The sequence below is a fragment of the Erpetoichthys calabaricus genome, chromosome 13, assembly GCF_900747795.2.
Source record: "Erpetoichthys calabaricus chromosome 13, fErpCal1.3, whole genome shotgun sequence".
In the NCBI taxonomy this organism is placed as follows: domain Eukaryota; kingdom Metazoa; phylum Chordata; class Cladistia; order Polypteriformes; family Polypteridae; genus Erpetoichthys; species Erpetoichthys calabaricus.
In genome coordinates, this window is record NC_041406.2 from 93,975,796 (window position 1) to 93,983,564 (window position 7,769).

The following is a 7,769-nucleotide window of genomic DNA, read 5'->3' on the forward strand; positions in this document are numbered from 1 at the left end:
GCATAGACACAAATATGAGGAAAGAGAATCATAGGGCAAGTACAAGATATCTGACTTTGAAAGGCTGAGTTTAAGGCAAGGATCATTCATTCGTGACGAGATTACAGAGAAAGCTGGAGATCTGGGAAATGAGAGGAAGATCTGAGCATCATCAGCGTAGAGGCGGTAGGAGAAGAATGAATGTAGAGAGGAAAGAGAAGAAGACCCAACACTGATCCTTGAGGCACATCTGTAGAATGTTTCTGTGGGGAAGATAAGAAGTTAGACCAAGAGACACAAAAGGATATGCCCAAGAGGTAGGACTTGAACCAGTCTAAAGCAGAACGGCTAATTCCACGTTTCTCAAGGGAAGAGATGAGCAGGGAGTGGTTAATGGTATTGAAAGCTGATGAGAGGTCAAGACGGATGAGGACAGAGGAGAGAGAAGCAGGTCAGGCAGATCTAAGAGCATTAGTGACACAAAGCAGTGCAGTCTCAATAGAGTGACCCTTGCAGAATCCACATTACTGTCCGAGGGAAGTGCAGAGAGTTGTTTGTGGACTAACTCTTCTAGAGCCTTGGGCAGGAATGGCAGAAGGGAGGAGGAGGAGGAGGTTGCGAGCATGCACTGATTACGGCGTGTTGCAGCACCACCACATGACAAACTGGCCAGATATGGACTCGAGTGCAGCAGTGCGCAGAAGGGAGACAGGACAGGAATTCTCAATGAGAGGGTTTCTTGAGTTCAGGGATTACGTGAGACGTCTGGAAATCAGCAGAATTCCAAAACAGCAAAGTGGATGATCATGACATTTTGCTTGTCCGTATTAATTAACCCAAATTAGAATGCAGTATAAAAAAATTCTAAAAATCAGCATTTTGATACAAATAATGAAACAAACTCTGTAATAAATGGTGATCTAAAAATAACATTGGCAAAGAAAACCCAAGCATTTAAAGATCAGAAGAACAGCTCACAAAACAATTAAATCAATTAAAGTAAGAATGACTACTGATTGTGAAATTAATTGGAACAAAAACGTGCAGCCATGGGGTCCCCGAGGACTGGAAATTCACAAGTCCGAAGCATTACTGGGAACTGGGCTTTGTCTATTAAAGATCAGTAAAAGCTGTTGGACTAGGCCTCTCATCATATATGCCTTTCATTTACGTTGCACTTTTTTTTATTAAACAGTTTTGTTAAGTTAAAAAGCATCAGGATGAAAATTATGTCTAGAAGGGAAATTTATTAACAAATAAATAAATAAAACTGAAGCCTTTCTGAGGTGTTATGAGGATATCTGTCATTATAAAGGCTTTACTGTTACCTCATAAAATATTTATTGGCGTAGTTAATGTGCATAACAGGCAGAGGAGTCGCCACATAGGAAATTGGATCCCCTGTGTGACCACAACCTGATGCACACTGGCAGGTAAAATATTGGATATTCGCCAGCGCAAATGTTATCTGTGTTCTGAGATAGCGAACTTACAGGCTTGAAATGGCACCATAATCCAGTTTCTTCCTCGGTATCTCTTAATAAATCATGCTAATTCTTTCGCTGTCTTTTGTGGATCATCTATTGCATTCAGACTGAGTTTGATCACCCTTGTAATGAGTTTTTTTTTTCTTTCTTCACAGCATAATGGAAATGTAGACCTCTAAAAGGTGAAAAATAATTCATATTATACACTTTCCCACCACATGCTTTTTAAATGATCAAGTAATAAACATTTATTAAAGGCTATTTTTGATTCTGAAGTCCACTACTGTTTAGTTATGGTTATTTTAGTGAGTAACAGTTCTTCTTGTTGACAAATGGAATGCTTGAGACTTGCTGCTATATAATAAAATAATAATACATTTTATTTATATAGCACCTTTCCCATGCTCAAGGCATTTCACAGAGTTTAAGAAAGAACGTCAGGATATACAGTATATAGCATTGTACTAAACCAGATAAATAAATAAAGAAGTGTAAGATAGTAAGTTCAGAGAAAAGCCTAACAGACAACATAACTGATGGTCTCGCACACACACACACATACAGGTTACATGAGCATCTTGACAGAGAGGTAAACTGAGAGAAGGGTAATAAAGTCAAATAAAGCTAAAAGCCTTCCTGAACAGATGAGTTTTGAGTTGTTTTTTAAAAGAATTCATGGAGTCAGCTGACCTGATTAATTTCGGTAGGTCATTCCAGAGTCTGGGCGCTATACAGCTGAAGGCCCTGTCACACCCATGGAGTGTAGATTAGTGTGGGGCACAACAAGATTACCAGAATCAGAGGACCTTAGTGGGCGGACAGGCACATAGTGATGGAGAAGGTCACTGATGTAGTTTGGCGCAAGGTCGTTTAAGGCTTTGTAGGTTATTAGTAGAATTTTATAGATAGATAGATAGATAGATAGATAGATAGATAGATAGATAGATAGATAGATAGATAGATAGATAGATATAGATAGATAGATAGATAGATAGATAGATACTTTATTAATCCCAAGGGGAAATTCACATTCTCCAGCCAGCATACATAAAAAAACAATATTAAATTAAAGATTGATAATAATGCAGGTAAAAACAGACAATAACTATTTTATAATGTTAACGTTTACCCCCCCCCCCCCCGGGTGGAATTGAAGAGTCGCATAGTTTGGGGGAGGAACGATCAGTTAAATCTGTTGGCATAAAGTCTTGTCTCGCTGGACATGAATTCTTGATATTTTAGTTTATAATTTAAAAATGGAATAAGAATCTGAAAATCTAACAATATCACATTAAAGTTCAATAAATTCTGAATGATAACAAACATATATATGTAGGTTGTAAAATAAGCCTGATTTAAAGCGTGACAAAAAAGTCACATAAAATCGTTGCACTTTTGGGCTTAGAATTTTATATATAGAGAGTAGATATATGTATACAGTCATATGAAAAGTTTGTGAACCCCTCTCAGCCTCCATAATAATTGACTCTCCTTTCAACAAAAAAGATAACAGCGCTTTGTCTTTCATTTCCTAGGAACATCTGAGTACTGCGGTGTTTTCCGAACAAAGAGTTTTTAATGAAGCAGTATTTAGTTGTATGAAATTAAATCAAATGTTAAAAACTGGCTGTGCAAAAATGTGCGTCCCCTTGTAATTTTGCTGATTTGAATGCCTGTCACTGCTCAATGCTGATTACTTGTAACACCAAAATGGTTGGATGAGCTCGTTACACCTTGAACTTCATAGACAGGTGTGTCCAATCATGAGATATAAAGGTATTTAAGGTGGTCAATTACAAGTTGTGCTTCCCTTTGACTCTCCTCTGAAGAGTGACAGCATGGGATCCTCAAAGAATGTTGAGTCTCATGGTTTAGGGGAAGGCTACAAAAAGCTATCTCAGATGTTTAAACTGTCAGTTTCAATGTAAGGAATTGAATCAGGAAATGGAAGGCCACAGGCACAGTTGCTGTTAAACCCAGCAGGTCTGGCAGGCCAAGAAAAATGCAGGAGCGGCATATGAGCAGGATTGTGAGAATGATTACAGACAACCCACAGATCACCTCCAAACACCTTCAAGAACATCTTGCTGCGGATGGGATATCTGTACATCATTCTACAATTCAGCGCAATTTGCACAAAGAACATCTGTATTGCAGGGTGATGAGAAAGAAGCCCTCTCTGCACTCACGCCACAAACAGAGTTGCTTGTTGTATGCAAATGCTCATTTAGACAAGCCAGATTAATTTTGGAACAAAGTGATTTGGACTGATGAGACAAAAATGAGTTATTTGGTCATAAGAAAAAGTGCTTTGCATGGCGAAAGAAGAACACCGCATTCCAAGAAAAACACCTGCTACCTACTGTCATATTTGGTGGATGTTCCATCATGCTGTGGGGCTGTGTGGCTAGTTCAGGGACTGGGGCCCTTGTTAAAGTCAAGGGTCAGATGAATTCAACCCAATATCAACAAATTCTTCAGGATAATGTTCAAGCATCAGTCACAAAGTTGAAGTTACGCAGGGGTTAGATATTCCAACAAGACAATGACCCAAAACACAGTTCGAAATCTACAAAGGCATTCATGCAGAGGAAGAAATACAATGTTCTGGAATGGACGTCACAATCCCCTGACATAAATCATCGAAAATCTATGGGATGATTTGAAGCAGGCTGTCCATGCTCGGCAGCCATCAAATTTAACTGAACTGGAGAGATTTAGTATGGAAGAATGGCCAAAAATACCTCCATCCAAAATCCAGACACTCATGAAGGGCTATAGGAGGCATCTAGAGGCTGTTATATTTGTAAAAGGAGGCTCAACTAAGTATTGATATCATATCTCTGTTGGGGTGCCCAAATTTATGCACCTGTCTAATTTTGTTACAATGCATATTGCATATTTCCAGGCCCCTCCTGGACCCCGTGATCATCAGAGGTGACTGTGTGCAGATGGTGCAGACCTATAAATACCTAGGAGTGCAGCTGGATGATAAATTAGACTGGACTGCCAATACTGATGCTCTGTGCAAGAGAGGACAGAGCCGACTATATTTCCTTAGAAGGTTGGCGTCCTTCAACATCTGCAATAAGATGCTGCAGATGTTCTATCAGACGATTGTGGCGAGCGCCCTCTTCTATGCAGTTGTGTGCTGGGGAGGCAGCATAAAGAAGAAGGACGCCTCACGCCTGGACAAACTGATGAGGAAGGCAGGCTCTATTGTAGGCATGGAGCTGGGCAGTTTGACATCTGTGGTGGAGCGACGGGCGCTGACCAGGCTCCTATCAGTCATGAAGAATCCACTGCATTTACTGAACAGGATCATCTCCAGGCAGAGGAACAGCTTCTCAGACTCTGTCGTTATTTTCGAGATGGCTTTCTCACATCACATCCACCATTATACTTGCTGTCTTTGACAGTGACTCTCCGCATGCCTCTCATGCCGTTTCTCCTCCTTGTGTGTCTCACACTTGCACCTCCTCTTTCGTCACATCACCAAAGCCAAACTGACCAATCACACCAAAACCAAACTGACCAATCGAATTGCTCAGAGAGACTGGACATACAGACTTTAATGTTTTACTTCATATATACAGTATATATATTGTGGAATTCAGCCCTGACACAGACTGGCACAGTGACACAAGTCCTAGCACACACGGTTTTTATTTTCCTTTCTTTTCCTTTACACCGCACACAGTGCACAAATCAGCTACGAATAACTCAGTCCCTTCTTTCTCCTTCCTTCTTTTTCCTTTTCTTTCATTTCTTCTGCCTCCTCTACTCCTCTCCTGAAAGTTCTGTCCTCCACCTCCTGACTCTGGCTCCCTGAATGGAGTGAGGCGGCCTCTCTTATACCGCACCCGAAACTGCTCCAGGTGCTCTCGAATTGGGTTTAGGCAGCACTTCCAGTTGCGGCAGAAGTGCTGCAAGGTCACCCGGAAGTACTCCAGATGCCCCTGGACCTTCTTCTGACAGCAATTCCAAGTGTGGCAGAAGTGCTGTCATCCAGGGCTCCGCAAGCGTCCAGGCGCCCCCTGGCACAGACCACGGGCCCCAACAGGCTCCAAGCCCATGGTCCCAACGTACTCCTTGGGGGGCTCACCCTCTTGTGTTTCGAGGAAGGTATTGTCCCCAATATGTCCTCTCCCCCAGTCCTTCCATCATAGGGGTGTCCTGGTTGGGGACCTTCCCCAGTTGTCTGCCACAATATCTACTGTATATCTATATCTGCTGCTTGTGTTTTATTAATCATAGAATAGCAACAGAGCTATCTATCTATCTATCTATCTATCTATCTATCTATCTATCTATCTATCTATCTATCTATCTATCTATCTATCTATCTGTCTGTCTGTCTGTCTGTCTGTCTGTCTGTCTGTCTGTCTGTCTGTCTGTCTGTCTGTCATATATAAAACTCTATCTATCTACTCTATCTATCTATCTATCTATCTATCTATCTATCTATCTATCTATCTATCTATCTATCTATCTATCTATCTATCTATCTATCTATCTATCTATCTATCTATCTATCTATTTTATGATCAGAAAGATCAGCATCAGAGTGATAAATAATTATTGAACTGTGGACGTTGTATGGACCAAGTGAAGGTAATTCCATTCTATTTTCTGTTAGTCCAATAAACTTAATGTCACTGCTGAAATACTACTGTTTCTATAAGGCATGTCATATATTAAAAGGAAGTTGCCACTTTGAAAGCTCAGCCAATGATAACCAAAAATTAAGAGGGGTTCCCAAACTTTTTCATATGACTTTTCATATGACTATATATAGCGACACCTTTAAAAAAAGAGATGTTATGAAGGGTTAGGGAACCAATGGATACTCCATTTAATGAAAATATTGATTTTACATCTTGCTGTCTTTGGTATAAAACAGCAAATATAGAAATTCAAAAGACAGACATAGGGTATTATGAGTTTATTTATATAGATGAGGCTTGAGAGCCTTTTGTGAATTTATCAGCACTCTTATTAAACATTCCATTTTTAATCCACTGTCTTGTTATTGGGAACTTATTTTTTATTATTACAACAATACTGACCGAAAAGTAACTCAGTATTTTAACAACACAAGTTAAGATTTTCATTGTAAGTTAATTACTCTTAACGTGACTGAAAAATCATAATAATACAGAAATCGCATTTGCAGTTCCAGTGTAAGTTGACATGCACTGTGGATAGAGAAGGTAGTATTTGCATATTGATGGGAATGCAAAAAATGCAAATGTGCCATTTTCCCTAAACTAGCATTTCTAAATATGGCGCTCCATGGCTTGAGAGTAGCAAATTGATTTTGTGGAATTGCTGCACAGGGAGACCAGCTTCACTCTTTGATGGGCTTTGTAGTATTTAAAACTCTTTTAACCCCTGTCTAGCAAGACAAGTGGAGGTTTCTAGAAACAGTGTACAACTGAAAAGAAATCGAAGGTGGTGCATGGTAAGATGTGGGTTTGCTGCGTGTGGCTGCGCTTGAGGTTTCCCACTGATTTTCATTGTTTGTTTCATCGGTCTGGAAATAAAAGTTAAGTTATAGCTTGTCTAAAAAGGAATCAGTCTTGCATTTATATCAAAAATGTACCACCAGACAGATGCCTCCCATGCTCGTTTTTTAACTGGAAAGACTACAGTAAACCCTTTCACTTTCTTGTGAAGCATAAGTTTGAAAGTTTGCAGAAAGGCAACTAAAGGACTCTCAGGCTATGAGAAACACGATTTTCTGGTGAGTTCAAACCAAGATTGAATTGTTTGAGCTCAATGCTTTATTGTCAAATCTAGAGGCAACAGCAACGCTCATCACCAGTGCAGTGCTGTTCCAGCGATGAAGCGTGGTGCTGCCACCATCTTGCTGTGGGTTTTTTTTTTTTAGCAGCAGGGATGGGGAAGCTAGTGAGGCTTAAGGGAAGTCTGAATGGAGAATTTTCATGCAGGTCTATACACTTCTAATATATGTACGAAGATTTTTGAAAAGCAACTTTGCTGGTTTTTGTTTTGAACTTGCATGTAATTTCAGTTGGTCTGGTAAGCTTGTGTTGGTCTGTTATTAATTACTAGTAAAGTTCTCTCAGCCAATTTTTATTAGTGTGAAGCACTTTAGTTCTTCTGCCATATAATCCATGAATGCAGAGCTTATGTTTACTTCTACTGGCAGCTTTCCGTTTTGTTTCTTCTTTTAAAAACACTGGGGTAAAAAACGTATTTAGTTCATTCCCTATTTCGTCTGCTTTTCCTTAATTTCTTCTTGTGCATCTCTAGTGCTTTTTAAATTCTCTTTTACTG

At 39.8% G+C, this 7,769-nt stretch overlaps 2 protein-coding genes across 19 annotated transcripts in view; one reads left to right on the forward strand and one right to left on the reverse strand.

The window, feature by feature from the left end:
* The window catches only part of LOC114663507 (probable thiopurine S-methyltransferase), a 261,664-nt gene that overhangs the window by 196,618 nt on the left and 57,277 nt on the right, over positions 1-7,769 (reverse strand). The gene's annotated exons all lie outside the window — the stretch shown is intronic.
* Positions 1-7,769, forward strand: part of LOC114663782 (doublecortin domain-containing protein 2-like) — a 346,685-nt gene that overhangs the window by 98,138 nt on the left and 240,778 nt on the right. The window lies entirely within an intron of this gene.